Source organism: Delphinus delphis, chromosome 2 (assembly GCF_949987515.2).
Source record: "Delphinus delphis chromosome 2, mDelDel1.2, whole genome shotgun sequence".
NCBI lineage: Eukaryota > Metazoa > Chordata > Mammalia > Artiodactyla > Delphinidae > Delphinus > Delphinus delphis.
In genome coordinates this window covers 170781965-170805351 of record NC_082684.1, presented here as the reverse complement: position 1 = coordinate 170805351, position 23387 = coordinate 170781965, and the positions used below count along the sequence as shown (strand labels likewise).

Sequence of the window (23387 nt, the reverse complement as noted above, 5' to 3'; positions counted from 1 at the left end):
CAACTTCCCTTTAATAGCTTTATCTCAAGCTAGGAACCCTGAGTTTAGCCTGCGAATATTTTTGGTCTGCACAATGTCTTTGAGTGAACATCTCTTTATTCTCTCTACCCGTTCAGCGTGTGTTTTTTGAATCATTGAAAACCCATGTCCTTCTAGCTTGATGTCACATGTTTAAGTTAAGTCAGTGTTGCAGAGTGGCTGAAAGGGTGGGCTGTGACACCAAATTGCCGGCATTCAAATCCTGCCTCTGTCACCTACCAGCTGTGTGACTTCAGATAAATTGTTTGTTCTCAATAAATCCCAATTTCCTCCTCTTTAAAATGAGGAAACAGATAATCCTTCCTTCATAGCCTTAAGAGGATCAACTGATAAAATGCAGGAGGAGCAATTAGCACAGGGCCTGGTGCTTCTGACTGCCCGATATATACTACCTGCTAGTACATTTAGGGTCTCCCATTCTTGAGAATCTTTAAGCACGTTTCAAACAGTCTCATCAACATACCCCAAAACTCCCAAGAGTTATATGAGTAAATTAGATTCACCCTTTCTATTTATAGGTACAAAGAGGTGAAATTGTCTTTTCTGCAGAGCATGGGCAAAGTAGAATCCAGATCTACTCATGTTCACAGATTAAAGTTAATATGCATGAAAAGAGTTCTGTTAGTTCAGAGATTTATAAAGGGAAGAGTCTGGCATTATTTCCTTGTCCATTTTAATCTAAATGCTAACATGTAGGCATCCTAGTGCTTGCCCCTTCCCTCTTGCATTTATGTTCCCATCTTCCTCTTTCCATCTGGCTCCCCTGGATGACAGAAGCCTCACAGGAGGGGAGGGACGTCCTTTCCCCCCAGTCATCACCACCAGACACTGAGCTCCCATTCTGTGCCTCTTCTTACCTGCCACCCCCAAAACTTGTGCAATAAATGGGAAAAATTATTCCTTCGGGCATCTGCTCTCATACGCAGGAAGAATGAGGTGAGTATAAAGTATTCAATGTGGAATTACAGGGCTGCTCCTATGGGGATGTATCTCACAGCTGACAGGCAGGGCACAAGATGGCCCTCGAATTTGCATGTTGGATTTTGCATATATTATTGCCTGTGAATTTAGGAAGACTATCTGATGCAGGCTGTGTTCTGCAGAGAGACTGCCTGGATTCAAATTGTGGCTCGGCCACTTTCTACCTGTGTAGATTTGGGCAAGTTCCCTAACCTCATCTGCAAGTGCGGACAGCAACCCAGCCCTGCCATAGGAGATGCAGAGATAGGAGAGTACCATACATGGAGCTCGCATGACGTAGCACCTGGCCCCGCGGAACACATGACAAGTGTCTGCTGGGTTGATTAAGTGATGTTTCTCAAGGAGGGTTAAAGTTTCCTCCTCCCTGAGAACTTGTCTCTCATTTGACTCTTAGCTGTAACTCACTGGGTTTCTTTGTAGGCAAAAGTCTTTCTTCTCAACTAGATTATAGGCTCTCTAGTTTCTTTCTCTTTCTTTTCAGGAATCCTTTGCCAAGTCTAGCGTGCACCTGTATCAGCTTTTGCTGCATAACAAACTACCTTAAAACTTACTGACTTGAAATAATAATCATTTATGTAGCTCATCATTTTGTAGGTTGGCAACTTGGGCTGGGCTTAGCTGGACAGTTCTGGTCTCATCTGGACTCACTCATGTGTCTGTGGTCAGCTGGAGGGCCAGCTAGGGGAGGGCTGGTCTGTCACAGGCCCACCTTGGATGGCTGGGTGCTGGGGCCTCTTTCCGCATTGCCTCTGATGCTCTAGCAAGGTAGCTTGAGTGTGTTAACAGCTTGGCTCCAGGGCCCAAGAGCACCATAGAGACATAAGCATTCTACAAGACCTTCCTACTGTCCTAGTAGCGAAGTCCAGGGATCCATGTTTCAGAATCCCAGGGGGTGCCACTTCATTTTTTTGTTATGAACGCACTCTGTTAATTGTGCAGTGCACGGCCTATGCAACCATGTGTGCCAGTGCTGAGGCCCCAAGCAGAATCTCTCTCTGGTGGATGGGAAGGGTTTCCAGCTCTACTGGGGTGCTAGGGCCCTGTGTGGTCCAGAGGGAGGGGGAGAGGTGGCACAGCCGTATATTCCTCCATGTTTTTGGAGGGGGTTCACCTCGGCCTCATCTTCGTTTGTAAGTGAAGCAGCTTGCACCAGAGTCCCTCACGTAAGTTTTCTTCCAGCTCTAACTTTCTTAGAGGTTCACAAAATACAGTGTTAATGACACCAGTTAGTACCATTCTAGCTGAGGGGAAGGGATGGCAAGGGAACTAGCATTTATCTAAAGCCTCTTAAGTGCCAGGCACTTTATACATATGCTATCTCATGTAATCCTCACACCAGTGATGAGGATGGTTAGCCCCGTTTCTGTAGAAGCAGAAACTGGAATTCAGAGAGGATAAGTAACTCGCCTGAGGTCACACAGATGATACACAGTGGGGCTGGCATTTGAACTCTGGTCGGCCTGGCCCCAAAGCCCTTTACCCTCTGCTGTGCTACAGCAGAACCTGGGAGAATAGCAGACAACTTGTCTGTAACACTCGCCCCCAGTGTTCCACTGACGGTCACCTGTTGCCGGCATCAGACCTGGCAGGGGAATAGGGGCCTCGGCAGGTGACAGGGCGCTCCGAATGGCATCATGAGTGAGGAGATAGAGCAGCTGATCCCCTAGGCCGGAGGGCAGGTCATTGGCTGACTGCCGACTTTGGGGAAAATCAACTGTTTACCGGAGATAATCAAACAAGGAATCTTCCAGCATCAAGGTACATGAGTTTTGGCAGGGAAAGATTTGATGACTTAATGGTGAGCATCGGAAGCTAAGTTGAAAGCGGCAGATCGCTCCATCTATACCTAAGATGGTAGGCTGAGCTATTAAACTGGAGTGCCCGCGAGCCTGGAGGCAGCGTTATTTAAGTTGGATGGGATAGAGGCTGCTCGGTCCCAGAGGGCGGCTTCTTTTGCTCTTTAGGGTCTGGGATGTGCTCGGCCTCTTCGGGGCAGCGGCCTGGCTGCAGGTGTGGCCCCTCTCGAAGGCAGTTGACTGGAAGCAGCTGTCAGCCCTGCTGGATGTGTCTTGTGGCTTCAGAAGGGGACGTGGGAGAAGCTCACAGCTGAGCGTCCCAGCCCCTCATCTGCCTCTGGGCTCTCTGCAGCCAACGCCTTACCGGAATTGAGGACGAGAGCTTGGCTAATTTGCAGATAACTGTGCGTTTCGACCACGACTGCCGACGCACCCATCTGGGCTTGGTGCCGGGCTGTGAAGGTGAATTAACGTTTCCTTCTCCTGGCCTCACCTGTGGTTACAGGCGGAGGGCAAGCAGGCAACTTCAGTGTGACACGCTAAGTGATCGGAGAGCGTGACATGGGCAGCCATGGATGGGGGCATGGGGGTCCAAATGTGTATCGGCCTGGCAGGTATCCTGAGGAAGCTCCCGTTCCCAGGTCGGACAGGGGGAGGTGATGCTGATGGAGCCCTGGATGCCAGTGGGTGGCTACCTCCTCAGGGGCCATAGGGGCCCCTAGCAGGATGCCATCGTTGTCGTCAGGCTGGTCATCTCCCTTGCCACTGTCCAGCCCCACTCCATCTGAGGAGGCCGTGTGGGGAGAGGGACCTCAGGAGGGTCAGGCGGGGCTACTTGGTGGTCATACAACAGTACCTCTTTACCAACTGGACAGTCTGGGTGGGCTGTGCGTTCCTCTTTTCACCGTGTTGCAGCTGGACCTGTGTGTGCAGGGTCCATGTCACACAGGAAGAGCAGCTAGGGCATGGGGAAAGGCTTCCTGGAAGAGGAACATGAAAGGAAAAGGCGAGATGAGGACTCCAGGAAGAGCGAGTGGTTTATAGAGCCACACAGTTGGGCGGGGCTTGAATTAATGGCAGACGTAGAATGAGGTGACAGGGCTGAAGACACGAGGGGAGATCTTGAGTGCCCTTCTCGGCAGCTTAGAATACTTTCTGTTGGTGACGACATGTTGTTTAAGGGATTTAAGGGGCCATTAGTAATGATGATAATAGCTATTTAATGAGTACTTACTATGTGCTATATTTATAGAATATGCTAAGTGCTTTACAGACTTAATTCTGGAATTCCTAACCTTAAGAGTTAGGAATTACTGTCCTCCATTTTACAAAAGAGGAAACCAACGTATAAGTTGACTTTGCACGGCTTGCACACCCAGTGCCACTTGCAACATGGATGGCGAATTGAACATGGACAAGATTGTAAGCCCTTTTCCACTGAGCCTTGTACCTGGCATATAGTGGGAACCCACAAGGAATTCATTAAATAAAGAAATGATCGGAGGCGGGGTGGGGCTGGGGAGTGAGGAGACTACCGTGCTCGTGCATGGGCGGGAAGGCGTCCTGAGCTAGAAGATGGTCTCATGCGTCTGGAATGGTTTGAAAGGAATGGAAGAGGTAAATGTCTCACGCGTAACTGAGTGGTTTGTGAGAGACCTGTTCTGGGCACAGCCAGGGTCGAGTGGGACAGCCAGGGGAGAAATGTCTGTTGGGTGTGTGTGTCCAAAGCTCGTGGGGAGGTTGAGGCAGCAGATAGAGACTTGGGGTCCGAAGATACAAAGTTAAAACTCTGTGAGTGTCCACGGAAGGCCAGGAAGATGGGAGGGGAACCAGGGGAGAGGGTGAGAAGGAGCCTGGGGACTGGGGGGACAGACCATGGGTGTGAGAGGCCACCCTTTGTTGCCATGGAAAGGATAGGGATTCCCATGTGTTGTGCTACCCGCGTGCGAGACCCACACTGGCCCTGCTGTGGCCTCTGCGGGCTCTGCTAGGCTCTTGGTGGCCCCAGGGGAAAGGTACTGGGTGTTGAAGGAGAAGCAGGAAAGTAGAAAGGATGCAGAACTGTTTTTAAGCATCTCATTTGGAAGCCACGTGTGGGTGACTCTGATGTATACGGCAGTTCCCGAGGGTCTCTGTAGTGTGGTGTTACTACCATGTCTCAGATCTTTTACAGTTTAGCACGCTAAGATTTAAGTGTAAATATTTAAGTGTAATTGTAGCCTTTGTGTGTGGGGGGGGCGTGGATCTTAAAATGTAACAATAGTGTATTTGTCATGTTCTCTTAACATTACGGGAGGTGCTAGCAATCTCCCTTCCACAAGGGTGCTCTCTAAATCGCATCCTACTTGGCTGCTTTCTCTTGACTTCATATTTGCACCTGATGATACAGAAAAAGAGCAGGGGCTGAAAACACCTAATGTGCCTTGTGGTTAAGACTTGGGTTCAAAGCCTGCCTGTCACTTTCTATCATTGTGACCCTGGGCAAATTGTTTAACCTCTCTACCCTATCTCCTCATCTACACGACGGATGGGTATAATAATAGCAATAGCTGGCGTGGCTAAGTAGAAGGCATTTCACACGAATTTCCTAGTGAGTCTTTGCAACAACCCAGGAATGTTTATTATGTTTTTGGATTGAAAAACAGAGTCATTTGGGTGATGGAAATGTTATTATTTTAAATAAATTAATAAGTGGCTATTTAAAAAATCTCAGTTTTAAGTTCTCTTATGGAAAATATAAATAGATAAAATCCACATAAATGAAAACTCCTTGGGGCCCTCAATCAATCAATCAATTAATTAATTAATTATGGCTGCATTGGGTCTTCGTTGCTGTGAGTGGACTTTCTCTAGTTGTGGCGAGCGGGGACTACTCTTTGTTGCAGGGCATGGGCTTCTCATTGCAGTGGCTTCTCTTGTTGCGGAGCACGGGCTCTAGGCATGCAGGCTTCAGTGTTTGTGGCGCGCAGGCTTCAGTAGTTGTGGCGCGTGGGCTCAGTAGTTGTGGCGCACGGGCTTAGTTGCTCTGCAGCATGTGGGATCTTCCCGGACCAGAACTCGAATCCATGTCCCCTGCATTGGCAGGCGGATTTTTAACAACTGCGCCACCAGGGAAGCCCCGCTATTCTACCTGTTAAGAAGGCAGACGTCCCCTAGCGTCTAGTACAGGACGTGCGCATAACCAATGAGGCTCTGGTCCCTAGCCACCCTGTAATCCCAAATGCCTATACCATCCTCAGTTCAGTTCCTCCTAGCACCCAGGTCTTCATAGTCCTCGATCTAAAAGGTGCTTTCCTCACTATCCTTCTCTCCCGAGGTTCTCAAGGCATATTTGCTCTTACGTGGATGGACCCTGACACCTACCACTCTCAACATCTCACCAGGACCTCCCTCCCCCAGCGATTTAGGGATAGCCCGCACCTCTTGGGTCAAGCCCTAGCCTCTGATTTATCCACCCTGTCACTTCCGGGCAGCACTCTTATTCAATAGGCTGATGACCTCCTCCCGGCAGCCCGGACCACAAAGCCTCCCTTCCCCAAACCATAGCCCCCGTCACTGACTTGGCTCTACGAGGCTACTGAGTCTCTCCTTCCAAAGCACAGATTAATCAGGTCACAGCCAAATGTCTAGGATTTGTCTTGTCCCCAGGACAGTGAACAATCACTACTCAGCACAAAGAGCTTATAGCCGTTCTCCTTCCGCCCCATAACAAAAAGGAATTAAGGGCCTTGCTGGGCCTCACTGGTTCCTTTTGCATCTGGATCCCCACTATGACCTTACAGCAAAACCTCTGTATGTGGCCCTCTGAGGACCCGAAGACGAGCCCCTGGAATGGAACTCCTCTCTCCAGTCAGCCTTTGCCTCACTCCTGACAGCCCTCACCTCTGCCCCTGCCCTGGCCCTCCCAAACTTAGATAAGCCCCTCTTACTGTACACCCATGAATGAAGAGGGATCGCCCTGGGGGTCTTGAGACAAAAATACCACCCAGCTTTCACCTCTCAAATTACCCAACAGGTGTCTCGAGCTTTCGATGTTAAATACAAACTACATACAGCCTGACATCCGCAATTGCAGGTAAAATGGAAAAGGCTCACTCTTCTCTCAAAAAGACAACTCACCACGTTTGCCTTTGAACCCAGTCAGAGCTGGCTAGAGCTCCTTCCCTATGCCCTTTTCCGACTCCAGGCTGCTCTGATGGCCCCTCATACCTCAGTCCCTTTGAACTCACATACTCTTCTTATTCCCTTTTCTACCGTGAAACCTCCTCCTCTGGGCTCTTACCTCCAAGCCTTAGAACTAACTTGCAACCTTTTACGGACCCATACTAATAGGTACCTACCCCAGCTTCAGGACTTGCCCATCTACAATCCTACAACCTGGGGAATGTGTCCTATTAAAGGACCTCACCTAACAGAACCAATAGTGTGTATCTGTATCTCTCTCTCCCCCCTGTTCCCGCCCCATAGATAGATAGGTAGAGAGAGAGATGTATGGATATACAGATATAGATATATAGGAGGAGATTTCTTATAGGAATTGTCTCATATGATTATGAAGGTTGAGAGTTTCCATGATCTGCCATCTGTAAGCTGGAGATCCAGGAAAGCCAGTGGCATAATTCAGTGCGAGTCTGAAAGCCTGAGAACCAGGAGCTCTGATGTCCGAGGGCAGGAGAAGATAGATGTCCCACCTCAAGAAAAGAAAGGGAGAGAGAGAGAGAGAGAGAGAATCAATGAATTTGCCCTTCCTTCACCTTTTTGTTCTATTCACACACTCAGTAGATTGGATGAAGCCCACCCAGGCATGCTGGGGAGGGTGGTCTTTCCTCAGTCCGCCAATTCAAATGCTCATCTCTTCTAAAAACACCCTTACAGACACACCCAGAAATAATGTTTTGCCAGCTATCTGCCTTTGCTTTTTCTGGCCTTTTGTATTTTCTTATGAATTTTAGGATCAGTTTGTCAATTTCTTAAAAAAAAAATTCTGGCATTTCGATTGGGATTGCATTAAACTCGTATATTAGGAGAACATTTAATTATAATATCACATCCTACAGTCCTTGTACATAGCATATCCCTTGATTCATTTGCTTTTTCTTTATTTTCTCTATGTAGTGTGTTTTTAGTTTGCATTATAGAGTTCTTGTATACCATAGTGGTTATTGAAGCTCTGAGATGTTTCAAAGGCAACAAAAGGATAAATTGAGAAGGCTAGACACATTCTATTGAGTGAAAGTTGAAATATTTTTCAATTAACTCAGCAACCACCAAACTACACAGCCATCACCACAGCAAGAATCTGGAATGAACTTCAGTCCTCCTTTCCAAAGGAAAAAGAAGACTGCTGTGGTTGAATTGTGTCTCCCTCCCCCCTCCCCCAAAAGATATCTTGAAGTCCAAGCCCCCTTTGCTTGGATGCGGGAGAGTCTGAGAAATATAGTTTTTGACATTTGAGTCTCAGGAATGGGTGTTGAGTGAGCCAGCTCGCAGCACGGAACACGAGGTGGAAGGGTGTTTCTTTACTGCTTGGCTTGTGTCAGGAAGAGAAAGTCCTCCAGGTCAGTTTAGAGGGTCTTCCCATCTCTGAACTTCTCCATAGTGTCTTCTTTTGGCATACTGTTCAGTTCTACCTATGTCTCACTCCTTGACCCCTAGTCATCTTGGGTTTTGAGATTTAACTCTTTCCTTCATGAAGGTAACATTAGCACCGGTTTCAAAAGCTCTGACAAGTCACAGCATCTATTTCCCAGTCCATAGGAAAAACTACCAGACAGTTGGCTAGTCTGCCTTTCTAACACGTTTGAGGCAGAAGGTGATTCTCGAAACCTCTAAGCCCCTCCTCCCTTTGCTATCACTTTTGTTCTCACAGTTCTATTCCTGGGACAGGCTGCAGCTCTGTCCAACGACAGCACCGCATGGCATCCTGCCTCTTAGTCTACCTCTGATCGGCAGCGCAGCCTTCTCTCCCCTGGTGCAGCTGACTGTCGGGCGCTTTTGAAATAGGATCAACAACACATGCTGCTAACTGGCACCAGTGCGCACTCACACATATGTAATGTGTGTGGTCTAGCCGCTCTCTTCCACTATGGCAACCGGGGCACAAGCCTTCCGAGATTGCCCTGGCACAACCCACAGCAGCCAATGGCGTGTGGATGGGCTCTGGCAACGGCACCTGTGTGATCTGGTGAGGAAGAGTGTGACGTTGCCATGGTGCCCAGACCCAGGCGCCATCTTGTCCCTTCTTCAAGTGTGAGAATGGCAGTTGAGCTGATTGCACTTGTATTGCTTGGGTGGGAGGTAAAGAGCGGGGCTTTTCATGGGCTCCCGTGACGGTTGGCTCCACATTCTCCTGAAAAGCAGGCTGCACTGAAAGCTGCCCTCTGGTCTTTCCTGAGCTCTTTGACAGACATAAACTTGCTGCTGCAGCTGCTCAGATCATTTTTAATCTTGGGCAAAGGAGAGGCTGGCTCTTGTACTTGACAACAGGATGTGATTGGTTGAGTCGGGCTGGCTCTCGCTTCCTTGATTCCTCGACTTGAATTCATTTTTACTATGTGTATCAGGCAGGGTCCAGGCAGGAAACAGATGGACTCCTCTAACTGGTGAGTTAATTAAAGCGATTTTTATAAAGTGGAGGCGAGTGGTATAGGGGTCCCAACAAGGAATTGTTAAGCATCTTTTGGTGAGATGAAGGGGCCAGAGGAGGGAGCAGTGCTGCGAGCTCTGGGGAGAGGGATTGTGAGGTGAGGCTGCCTGGCTGGAGCTGTGACCTTCAGTTCAGAGAAGCAGCCACCCCGTGGCACCCAGCAGGGAGGGGCTGGGGGAAAACACCCTAACCTCAAATTCTTCCTGCCCCCCAACCTCTTCCCCTCATTGAGCCAACCCAGCCAGAAACCACAGGGCAAGGGGCTCACATACAGCCTACATAGGTCAGCCTCCTGGGGTTCAATGAAGGGTACAAAGTGGAAGTGGAAAAATAAGTAGAAAATCACCAACAACTACGCTGGAACGTACTAGAATGAATTCCCCCCCCACTACGCTTGGGCACAAGAAATGTCTCATTGCTTTATTTTTCTAAACTGAGATAAAAATGGCTCAAGATGCCGTTATTGTCATAGATCACAAGTGAATATGATCACTAGGAAGCACCCCTGTATGACAGTGGGTGAGGAAATACCCTGGCTCTTATGTGGCTGTGGGAGAAATTAGAAGGGGCTTTTCCTTAGCTCCAGGGGCCCCTTTCTGTAGCAGACACCTGTGTTTTTGCCGGTTTGTTCCTTTGTTTCAGCAAACAGCCTCTCGTGTTCATTTGGGAAATCACTCCCCCTTAGTTGTGTGCATACTACCTGGGGGGATTGTGAGCGAAGTGCCCTGCCCTTCCTTGGCCAAGGGGGCAAGGCAGCCACCCCACCAAGCCAGTCACCCTCGATTTTGAATTGAGTGTGATTTTGAAAGTTTGAATTGAAGCTGAGTACTTGATACCTGGACAGAAAATAGTTGAAACCAAATCACCCCAACAGTGGAACCCCGAGGAGAGTGGACATCACTGGTTACCTTGATACCCTGAACTTCCCTGATTTCTGTCCTTTTGGAGACCTCGGTTTTCAGTTTTCTCTTTGGTTCTGTGAGACGCCCTTTTTAATCACTGCCATTGCTTTTTTTGCTTACAACCACAGCATCCTTATAGCTACACAATTGTTGCCATGGCAATGCCTGCTACATTGGTACCTTTGCTGCCCTGGTCCCTGATCTCCCAGCTGCACTGGGAGAGCTGCAGAGAGCTCTTTGCTAAGGTCTTCTCCCAACCACAGGCTTGGCCAGAAGGGACCCTTGTCACAGCTTGTAAAGCTGCAGGCTTGGTGTCCAGCCTGTCATTCTGTCTCCAAGGAGCTGCCTGGGGACAGAGGGCATGTCCCTACCACTTGTACAAAGAACTGTCCCTGCACGTCCTGTTCGCCTCGTTCATTCCTGAGGAGTCAAGACTGGGTTGGGCCAGTTCCCTCTCTTCCAGTCCTCAGCACTCTCCTCTTTTGGACAAGTGACCTCTCTTATCTTGGTAGCCCACAATTTTAAAAATAAAATCTAACTCCTCCCAGGCAAGATAAGTTTTGATTTCTAGAGTTCAGAGGCCTTGGACTATCTTCTTAAATGGTGGAGTGCTGGGAAAATACATTATTTTGTTGTGAGAAAACTTCAGTACAAAACCAAAACAAAACAATACAAAAAAAAAGTTCACTTCTCAAATAGCTTATCCTGTAATATTACTTTCTATATCTTTTGACAGAATGAATCTAAGCCTACAATGTGAGTATCTGGGGGATCTTCTCTCTTTCTCTCTCCTCAAATATAATTGTCATGAGTATAATTTACTACTAAACTATAAGGGATTTCTGTGTTTGCAAGTAAATTATATTTATCCATAATTGAATATATGCCATTATATATAAACAGTATCTCTTCTGAAACTGCTGGAAAAATGAATGAAATAATACCTACAATAAATGAATCCCTACTGATTCACTGGCACTGATCTTTAATGATCTTAGTCAACATAATTAAGACTAAAACTCACTGTTTGGCCCTGACTTCCCTCACTGTATCCCTTTGTCATCACTCACTCATGCATCAAGGCTCATCACTCTTCCCTCCACAACCCTTCCTGTAAGCCTCTGTCTTTGGTGGGTAATCTCCCTCTGGTAAACCTTTTGTCCTTCCATGTCTAAGTCATATCTCACCACCTGTAAGAAAATTTCCAAAATTGATTGGAATTTTGCCTTTATATAATATGAACATATAATATAAATTCAAATACATGTTCACTCTCTTATGCTTGTATGTATTTATATCTATCTCTCTACCCATCCATCCATCTCTGTGCTTATATAAGCAGAGATTTTGTTCGTGTATTAAAACTTAATTATGGGGCTTCCCTGGTGGCGCAGTGGTTGAGAGTCTGCCTGCCGATGCAGAGGATGCGGGTTCGTGCCCCAGTCTGGGAGGATCCCACATGCCACGGAGCAGCTGGGCCTGTGAGCCATGGCCTCTGAGCCTGCGCATCCAGAGCCTGTGCTCCGCAATGGGAGAGGCCACAACAGTGAGAGACCCGCATACCGCAAAAAAACAAAAACAAAAATAAAAAAAAAGCAAAAAAACTTAATTATGAACAAGAACCCATTTATATATAAAGCAGAAGAAGCAAATGGGGGGAAAACTCTTCTTTGGCTTGAATATGTCAATTTGCATTTATTGAGGTTCAGACAAATAGAAATAATTTTCTCTAATTTGCTTCTTGAAGAAAATGAATTTAAACCATCTATAATAACTTAATGGTAACAGATTAGGACTCTGTACTGACATGGGAGTCATGAGAGTACAAAAGGGCACAATGCTAAAGGTAATAAAGTAGGGGCGGAGTCAAGATGGCGGTGTGGGAAGACGCAGAGTTAGCGTCTCCCAACAGCTAGGGTGCCTGCCGGCTGCTGGTGGGGGACTCTGACCCCCAGGGAGAGGAGAGGAACCCCAGAGTGAACCAGTAGGATGTAGGGGGACTGAGGCGGGAGGAGAAGTGGAGGCCAGACAAGATTGGTGCCCCTGAGGCTGGGGAGACCAGGAGAGGCAGGTGGGAGGGACACTCCGGGAAGAGCAGGAGAGGAGTGGAGGGCGATCCCCTGGCCCACGTGGGCCAGGGAGCCTGCTGAGCTCCCAAGCCAGTTCCCCCGCCCTCCAAACCCCCCTCTAGGCCGCATGGGTCCTTGAGGGCATAGGAGGGAGGCTGGGGAGATCAGGAGAGGCAGGCAGGGGGCCCTGCAGGAGGAGCAGGAGAGGAACAGAGGGCGTTTGCCTCGCCCACTCGAGCCCAGGAAGCCTGCTGGGCTCCCAGGTGAGGTCCCCTGCCCTCTGAGACCAGGGATGGGGGGCACGTCTGGGCCCATTCTGTACCTTGAGCCTAAGCCCCATCCCCCAGAGCCCCCAGGGCCTTTTCCAGCCCTGTGGGTCCTGAGGATTGGCCCCACCCACTGCCCAAACCTCACCCTTGCTTAGGTCCCACCCTCCACAGCCAAGGCCTTCCTTTTTTTTTCTTTCTTTTCCCTCCTCCTCTTACTATTGTGGTACTGATGTACCTTCCAGTTGTTGATTCATCTACATTTTTATCTTTACATTCTTTCTAACATATCTGTTAGTTTCCTAGTCTAATTTTATTTTTTACTTTGTTTTCTTTTATTTTCTTTGCCACCCCACGCGGCTTGCGGGATCTTGATTCGTGAGCCCGGGGTCAGGCGGAGGCTCCTGTGGTGGGAGCTCCAAGTCTGAACCACTGGACTAACAGAGAACCTCAGACCCCAGGGAATATTCATGAAAGTGAGGTCTCACAGAGTTCCTCATCTCAGCACCAAGACCAAGCTCTACCCAATAGCCTACAAACTGCAGTGTTAGAAACCTCAGGCTAAACAACCAGTAAAACAGGAACTCAATCCCACTTATAAAAAAAAAAAATGAGATGTCAGAAAAATATGTCACAGGGGAAGGAGCAAGGTAAAAACCTACAAGACCAAATAAATGAAGAGGAAGTAGGCAGTCTACCTGAAAAATAATTCAGAGTAATGATAGTAAAGATGATCCAGAATCTTGGAAATAGAATGGAAGTGCAGATTGAGAAGATACAAGAAATTTTTAACAAAGATCTGGAGGAACTAAAGAACACACAAACAGAGATGAACAGCACAATAACTGAAATGAAAAATACACTAGAAGGAATCAATAACAGAATAATGGAGGCAGAAGAACGAATAGGTGAGCTGGAAGACAGAATGGTGGAAATAACTGCCAAGGAGCAGAATAAAGAAAAAAGAATGAAAAGAATTGAGGACAATCTCAGAGACCTCTGGGACAACACTAAGCACACCAACATTCGAATTATAGGGGTTCCAGAAGAAGAAGAGAAAAAGAAAGGGTCTGAGAAAATATTTGAACAGATTATAGTTGAAAACTTCCCTAACAGGGAAAGGAAATAGTCACCCAAGTCCAGGAAGCACAGGGAGTCCCATACAGGATAAACCCTAGGAGAAACACATCAAGACACATATTAATCAAACTAACAAAAATTAAATTCAAAGAAAAAATATTAAAAGCAGCAATGGAAAAACAAAAAATAACATACAAAGGAATCCCCATGAGGTTATCAGCTGATTTTTCAGCAGAAACTCTGCAGCCAGAAGGCAGTGGCAGGATATACTTAAAGTGATGAAAGGGGAAAAACCTGCAACCAAGGTTACTCTACCCAGCAAGGATCTCATTCAGATTTGATGGAGAACTCAAAAGCTTTTCAGACAAACAAAAGCTAAGAGAATTCAGCACCAAACCAGCTCTACAACAAATGCTAAAGAAACTTCTCTAAGCGGGAAACACAGGAGAAGAAAAAGACCCACAAAAACAAACCCAAAACAATTAAGAAAATGGTAATAGGAACATACATAACGATAATAACCTTGAATGTAAATGGATTAAATGCCCCAACCAAAAGACACACACTGGCTGAATGGATACAAAAACAAGACCCAAATATATGCTGTCTACAAGAGACCCACTTCAGATCTAGAGACATATATGGACTGAAAGTGAAGGGATGGAAAAAGATATTCCATGCAAATGGAAATCAAAAGAAAGCTGGAGTACCAATACTCATATCAGATAAAATACACTTTAAAGTAAAGACTGTTACAAGAGAAAAGGAGGGACATACATAATGATCAAAGGATCAATCCAAGAAGAAGATATAACAATTATAAATGTTTATGCACACAACACAGGAGCACCTCAATACGTAAGGCAAATGCTAACCACCATGAAAGGAGAAATCAACAGTAACACGATAATAGTAGGGGACTTTAACACCCCACTTACACCATGGACAGATCATCCAAACAGAAAATAAATAAGGAAACACAAGCTTTAAATGACACAATATATCAGATAGATCTAATTGATATTTATAGCCTATTCCACCCAAAAGTGGCTGAACATACCTTCTTCTCAAGTGTACACGGAACATTCTCCAGGATAGATCACATCTTGGATCACAAATCAAGCCTCGGAAACTTTAAGAAAACTGAAATCATATCAAGCATCTTTTCTGACTACAGTACTGTGAGATTGGAAATCAATTACAGGAAAAAAACTGTAAAAACCACAAATACATGGAGGCTAAACAGTGTGTTACTAAATAACCAAGAGATCACTCAAGAAATCAAAGAAGAAATTTAAAAATACATAGAAACAAATGACAGTGAAAACGCGAAGACCCAAAACCTATGAGATGCAGCAAAAGCAGTTCTATGAGGGAAGTTTATAGCAATTCAATCTCACCTCAAGAAACAAGAAACATCTCAAATAATCTAACCCTACACTTAAAACAACTAAAGAAAGAAGAACAAAGAAAACCCAAAGTTTTATCCAGTAGAAGGATAGAAATCATAAAGATCAGGGCAGAAATAAATAGAAATGAAGAAAACAGTAGCAAAGATCAATAAAACTAAAAGCTGGTTCTTTGAGAAGATAAACAAAATTGATAAACCCTTAGCCAGACTCATCAATAAAAAAAGGCAGAGGATGCAAATCAATAAAATTAGAAATGAAAAACAAGAAATCACAACTGACACTGCAGAAATACAAAGGATTATAAGAGACTACAAACAACTGTATGCCAATAAAATGGACAACCATGAAGAAATGGACAAATTCTTGGAAAGGCACAATTTTTCAAGACTGAACCAGGAAGAATTAGAAAATATAAACAGACCTATCACAAATAATGAAATTGAAACTGTAATTAAAAATCTTCCAACAGAAGTCCAGGACCAGATGGCTTCACAGGTGAATTCTATCAAACATTTAGAGAACAGCTAACACTGATCATTCTCAAACTCTTCCAAAAAATTGCAGTGGGAGAAACACTTCCATATTCATTCTACGAAGCCACCATCACCGTGATAGCAAAACCAGAAAAAGATATCACAAGAAAAGAAAATTATAGACTAATATCACTGATGAGCATAGATGCAAAAATCCTGAACAAAATACTAGCAAACAGAATCCAACGGCATGTTAAAAGGATCATACACCATGATCAAGTGGGATTTATCCCAGGGATGCAAGGATTCTTCAAGGTATGCAAATCAGTCAATGTGATACACCACGTGAACAAATTAAGGAATAAAAACCATATGATCATCTCAATAGGTGCAGAAAAAGCCTTTGACAAAATTCAACACCCATTTGTGATAAAAACTCTCCAGAAAATGGGTATAGAGGGAACCTACCTCAACATAATAAAGGCCATATATGACAAAGCCACTACAAGCATCATACTCAATGGTGAAAAACCGAAAGCATTTCCACTAGGATCAGGAACAAGACAAGTATATCCACTCTCACCACTCTTATTCAGCATAGTTTGGGAAGTCCTAGCCACAGCAGTCAGAGAAGAAAAAGAAATAAAAAGAATACCAATTGGAAAAGAAGAAGTAAAACTGTCACTATTTGCCGATGACATGATACTATATATAGAAAATCCTGAAGATGCCACCAGAAAGCTACTAGAACTAATCAGTGAATTTGGTAAGGTTGCAGGATACAAAGTTAATGCACAGAAATCTCTTGCTTTCCTATACACGAACAATGAAAAATCAGCAAGAGAAATTAAGGAAACACTCCCATTTACCATTGCAACAAAAAGAATAAAATGTCTAGGAATAAACCTGCCTAAGGAGGCAAAAGACTTGTACTCAGAGAAGTATACAACACTGATGAAAGAAATCAAAGATGACATAAACAGATGGAGAAATATACCATGTTATTGGATTAGAAGAATCAATATTGTGACAATGACTATACTACCCAAAGCAATCTACAGGTTCACTGCAATCCCTATCAAACTAACAGTGGCAGTCTTCACAGAATTAGAACAAAAAATCTTACAATTCATATGGAAACACAAAAGACCCCGAATAGCCAAAGCAATCTGGAGAAAGAAAAGCGGAGTTGGAGGAATTAGGCTACCTGACTTCAAACTATACCAGAAAGCTACAGTAATCAAGACAATATGGTACTGGCACAAAAACAGAAATATAGATCAATGGTACAGGATAGAATGCCCAGAGGTAAACCCACGCACATATGGGCAGCTAATTTATGACAGAGGAGGCAAGAACATACAATGGAGAAGAGACAGCCTCTTCAATAAGTGGTGCTGGGGAAACTGAACAGCTACATATAAAAGAATGAAATTAGAACACTCCCTAACACCATACACAAAAGTAAACTCCAAATGGATTAAAGACTTAAATGTAAGACCAGACACTATAAAACTTTTAGAGGAAAAACACTCTTTGACATAAACCACAGCAAGATCTTTTTTGACCCACCTCCTAGAGAAATGGAAATAAGAGCAAAAATAAACAAATGGGACTTAATTAAACTTAAAAGCTTTTGCACAGCAAAGGAAACCATAAACAAGACAAAAAGACAACCCTCAGAATGGGAGAAAATATTTGCAAATGAAACAACGGACAAAGGATTAATCTCCAAAATATACAAAAAGCTCATGGTACTCAATATCAAAAAAACAAACAATCCAGTTAAAAAATGGGCAGAAGACCTAAACAGACATTTCACCAAGGAAGACATACAGATGGCCAACAGGCACATGAAAAGATGCTCAACATCACTAATGATTAGAGAAATGCAAATCAAAACTATGATGAGGTATCACCTCATACCAGTCAGAATGGCCATCATCAAAAAAGCTAGAAACAATAAATGCTGGAAAGGGTGTGATGAAAACGGAACCCTCCTACACTGTTGGTGGGAATGTAAATTGATACAACCACTATGGAAAACAGTATGGAGGTTCCTTAAAAAACTAAAAATAAATAAAAAATAAAAATAAAAATAAACTACCATATGACCCAGCAGTCCCACTCCTGGGATATACCCTGAGAAAACCATAAATCAAAAAGAGACATACACCACAATGTTCATTGCATCACTATTTACAATAGCCAGGCCATGGAAACAACCTAAATGCCCATTGACAGACAGATGGATACAAAAGATGTGGTATGTAGATACAATGGAATACTACTCAGCCATGAAAAGAAACGAGATTGAGTTATTTGTAGTGAGGTGGTTGGACTTAGAATCTGTCATGCAGACTGAAGTAAGTCAGAAAGAGAAAAACAAATACCATATGCTAATGCATATATATGGAATCAAAAAAAAAAAAAGAGGTACTGATGAACCTAGTTTCAGGGCAGGAACAAAGAGGTAGACATAGAGAATGGACTTGATGACATGGGTTGGGAGGGCAAAGCTGGGGCGAAGTGAGAGTAGCATCGACATATATACACTACCGAATGTAAAATAGTTGGCTGGTGGGAAGCAGCAGCATATCACAGAGAGATAAGCTCAGTGCTTTGCAATGACCTAGAAGGGTGGGATAGCGAAGTTTGGAGGGAGACTCAAGAGGGAGGGGTTATGGGGACGTGTGTATGCATATGGCTGATTCACTTTGTTGTGCAACAGAAACTAACATGGTATTGTGAAGCAATTATACTCCAATAAAGATCTCTTACAAAAATAATGGTAGACAAAGTTGATCTACAAGGGCTTATTGTCTAAAAAAGTTAACTATCTAAAAATAAACAATTAGTAATAATTTTGGTAGTCTGGAAGATGAAAATTTTTATGAATTACTGAAAATTCAAGTTACTGTTGGGAGAAGACAAAGAATACTGCACTGTGATTTACGATTATGAATCATAAAATGTCAAATTTCAGTGTAAAAGAGAAAATTCTTTATTGTTTATATTTTATGTTCCAGGGAGCAAAGAGTGATTTCAGTTCCTTGGTGGTTTACGTCCCTCAAGTACCCTTCAAAGAATGCTTACAAGTTTACGCATGTCTGCAGAAGCTGATGAGTCCCACAAGAAAAGACTTCTAGGTACAAAAAGTTTTTCTTTACTATACTCAGGTGTCACACAGATTGGAATTCTATTAGAGACAATTCGTTTGTATGATATGTTGGCCATATTTTCATGATTTAAATAAATTTTGCAAACTTTTATTGAGCATCACCATCTTCAGGGAACTGCAGAAGAACATAAAGGGGCTGAAGACTTGGTTCTGCCAAAGGATATATAGGTTGGTGGGCTCCCTAGGCATGATATGTGGTAAAACAGGAAATGTGCTCCAAGAGGATATAAACACAGTGGTGAAGGAGGGAGCTTGAGGGAGGAGTGAGGGTTTCCCATGGAAAGAGGTGTTCAGGGGTCCTGAAGCTGATGGTCCTTAAGCCTGCGTGGGGACTTGGAGAACAATGGAGTCCCAGGACCAGAGAGTCACTAGAGCACTGGGGACACAGACTCAAGCAGACTTTGCTTAGGATTGGCTCTGTCTACAAAATCACTAATGGAATTCGAACTCGCTAGGAACACATCCCCTGACATTTGAAAGCTGGCCTTCCAGGTGGATTTCTATGGACTCTCACTATGTATTTTGAGCCTCTGAGTCCAGAAGTAGAGGTGTCAGCAGGCAGTCTGACTTGTTGAGTTGGAGTTTGCTCTAATGCCTCCCTCTTGTTCCAGGTCCCCGCTCCTTCCTTTTAGAACCTTTTTGAATTCTGTCTGAGTGCACTCTTGCTGCCCCGCCTCTTAGACTTGTCCCCATTTTATTCAATAAGATGTCAATGCACTGACTACCTAAGGACCCGGGAAAGTTAACAGCATCCCAGATTGATTTCATTTCATCTCATTGGTCCCAACCGCTTTACAGATACTCCAATGACTTTCACCTCCTGCCCACTGTATATGCCCCTAGAATTTCCCTGTCTCTATAGGAATCCATGCCAACAAAAAGGGGTGAATCAGAAAGGAAACATCAATTATATTACATTTCTGATAAGCTCATTGCCCAAAGTCTACCAGGCCATCACTTGTTCTGGTCCTTCGGGCTGTAGACCTTCAGGCCAGTGTTTCTTTTTATACTTGTGTTAAGGAGTTAGGTTTGGATAGGAAGGAGTCTGAAGTACAGCACTGGTTGTGCAGCAGCAAAAAGGATGCTGCCTGAGTTTCCACACTACCGGCCAAGATTGATGACTCAGCAGTACTGATGCCTGCCTTCCATTCAAGGTCGTAACAAGGGATTTGTCCTGGGCAGAGAGCCAGTACACCACCTGACTGGCAGATGCCTTTGCCCAGAGCTCTTAGGTTCTCTTCCCACGCAGAGGGGCCCTAGTGCTCCTGGGAAGAAGCAGTCCTGTGACCCAGTATGTAAATGAACTCCTCGCAATGGATTTTGGGGACTTGGCAGTGCTGCCCTTTTGCAGGTTCTAAAAGAAGGGCTAATCTTCCTTACAAAACTCTTTTAGAAATTGTGCCAGCCTGGGAATGGCATTATAGGGCCCTAATGAGCAGATAACTGGGACATCAGGAGACCTGCCTGGTCACTTTGATGTAAAATGAGAGAGGCGGATAGATGTTACGTATAATTAGTCTTTGTCTTAATCACATTCCAGCCACATAATCAACACCTAGTCCCAGCAGCAGCTACAGATGAAATGGACAAAACTCTAGTAATTAAGGTAGACTTCCCAAACGTTTATATATATATTCTCTCATTCTGTGTGAACACGTGGTGCATAGGAGCATTAATATTTAACATAGCTGCATGGCTGAGACCATTTCACAATATGTGGCTGGAGGAGTCTGAAATTACCATCTACTTATTGACTTTTTGGGCATTTGGTATTAATTATTTTATGTTGAACATTCTAGGCATTTTTTTTCAGGGACTAATTAGGTTGTATTTCTGTTTCCATTTGGGAAACCTCAGAAGGGGAGGGAGGCTTACCTCTGTACATTGTGTAATTAATTCTTTTTTAGCTCTTATTCCAGCAAAAGTAAGGAATGAACATATCTCTATGGCTTTCTCATTCTAGCCTGAACTGTCTTTTGTTCTTGTGTTGGGCCCAGCTCAGGGGCTCCTAGGTCCCTCCTGTTAGCAACGAAGAGAAAGAATGAGGTGCTGGCTGCCAGCATCTGGTTTCATTCTAAAGTAGAAACAATATTTAAATTACATGTGAATGCTGGCCCTGCCCATATGCAGCCCTGGGAGAAATCATTACTAAGACAGGAATTAATGTGATGAAAGAACAAGTGATAAACATGGAAATAAAGTAGTTAATGTCAGCTATTTCATAAGATAGTGTAATAATATTTAGCAGAGACATTGCATTTTCTCTCCTACATTATTTATATTTTTAGGTTAATTTCCTTCTGGTTTCTATATTACATGACTTGTATAATTTTGTTTTTAAAAATACTCTGGAATGGAAAACTTTCCTACATTGCATATGGTGAATTTAACTACTTTATCCTTTAATATCTTTAGTATTCTTAAGTAGACTTCTTCCTGAGAAGGTGATTAGAAATACTTAGTACATTCCTATGAAATGCTAATATTGTTCTCTTTTTTACATTAGTAAATATTTGAAGTATAAAACCATTTTTTAAAAATAGCGTGTTAGTGGTGGGTTTGCTCATGGTCATAGAAGCTACACCTTTGGAAATAATTCCTGAGATTCATTCCCAAACCCCTTTGCTCTCTCTCTCGTATTAAAACACAACGCTAGGGAGTGTTTGGTCTCCAGTCTCCTGTGAGGGAAAAGTTGGAAGTCAACCCTGAAAGGTACATCATGCAGGGGTTTGTCTACTCAACTTCACAGCAATGCTGAATTTATAAACCCCAAATTTTCTTTGCTCCCAGCTCTTTGCTTGACTTTTCCATCTTGACAGTAGCTCAGGGTGAGGAGTAAAGAATGATGACTTTCAAGTTGTGAGTTGTATGTCTTCAACTTGTTGACCTGATAGGGCCCAATCCTGTTAGTTCCTATGGGATGACAATGAATTGATCATTTATTGTCCAGTTGCAGGAATTTTTCCTTCTGCCTGATGCTCTGATTTCAGTTGTACAGTTAGGGCTGAAACTCTCTGATCTTTGTGGTCGTTGCTTGGCTGGCTGACGCCTGTGTTCTAGGGTGATCTTTGGTTTGACACAACTGGATAGCACAGTTTGCTGTTTGTAGAAGTATGCATTCCTTTAAACAAATATAGTGCACAAAAATCAAGATTTGAAGAATCCACTGGTAGTATACTTTACAAAGAGATTATTAGTTTTGAAAAAATTTTTATCATAGCACTCAACTTTTACAAAGTGGGATCTATCCATATCTGTTCTTTATCTAACATTCCATTTGTCAATTAGAAGCAGTGTTGCTACCTTATTTGTTTGGATTTTTGTAAAGATAGGCTACTTTCACAAATATAAGCATCAGGGGATATTAAGACAATCATCTAGCTAATTCAAGCCAAAATTACTTTGACATCATCATAAAATTATAGGAAGAGTATACCTGAATCCATATTACCACTTATCTTGAATTTTCACATATAGCTTTGGAACTTTTTTTCATCATCAATTATGAAAATAAATCACATAATAATTAATATTTTTGGCCAAATTTCAGCCATGTTCACAGTTCTATTTTTTTAAATAAACTTAAAAAAATTTTAGACCAGAGTTATATTTGTAGAAAAATTGAGAAGATAGCACAGAGAATTTTCTTTTATAGTCCACACACAGTTTATTCTATTATTAATGTCTTATAATGTATATGTATGGTACATTTGCCAAAATTAATGAATCAATATTGATATATAATTATCATATCAATAATAAGATAAAGTCCATACGTCATTCAGATTTTCTTAGTTTTTACCAAATGTCCCTTTTCTGTTTTAGGCTCCCGTCCAGGATAGCACATTTTACTTAGTTGCCATGTCTCCTTAGGGTCCCCTTGGCTCTGACAGTTTTTTTAGACTTCTCTTATTTTTGATGACTTTAACATTTTTAAGGCACACTGGTTCAGTATCTTGTAAAATGTCCCTCAATTAGGGTTTGTTTGGTGCTTTTCTCATGGGTAGACTGGAGTTAGGGGTTCTGGGGAGAAAGATATAAGTAGAAATAATCTACCACTCTCATCACAGCGTGTCAAGGGTACATATGGTCAGCATAGCTCATCACTGTTGACATTGACCTTGATCACCTGGCTGAGGTGTAGTGTTTGTCAGGTAGAACACTCTTTTAATAGGCAGATTCCCACTGCATATTTAAGAGATGACGAAGAAATTTCTTCATGTGCCACCTGTTAGGACATAGCTTTTAACTGGAAGAAATTACACCCATAATGTTAATTTTGGGCAGTGAGAGATTGCATGGATATGGACTGAATCAAAACTAACCTAGAATTGACCAAACAGTTGGATTTCTGATAAAGTTAAAATTTCATTTGATGTTTAAATATTTGCAAGTATGAATAAAACACAAAAATTGCTTTTAAGTATTCTGAATCCTCTACTGTAGTAAACACCAGACTTTTTACTATCCAAAGACAAAGGTTAATTGTAATTTATTCATTAAAATGTTTGAATACTTCTCTGTGCTGGTATCACAGATAGA

General features: G+C 43.5%; 1 long non-coding RNA gene across 1 annotated transcript in view; it reads left to right on the top strand.

Annotated features, from left to right (window-relative positions):
• Positions 1-23387, top strand: part of LOC132421100 (uncharacterized) — a 93735-nt gene that overhangs the window by 57418 nt on the left and 12930 nt on the right. Inside the window, exon 2 of the long non-coding RNA XR_009518499.1 lies at positions 18694-18813. This is a non-coding gene — a long non-coding RNA (uncharacterized lncRNA). The remainder of the gene's footprint in view (positions 1-18693; positions 18814-23387) is intronic.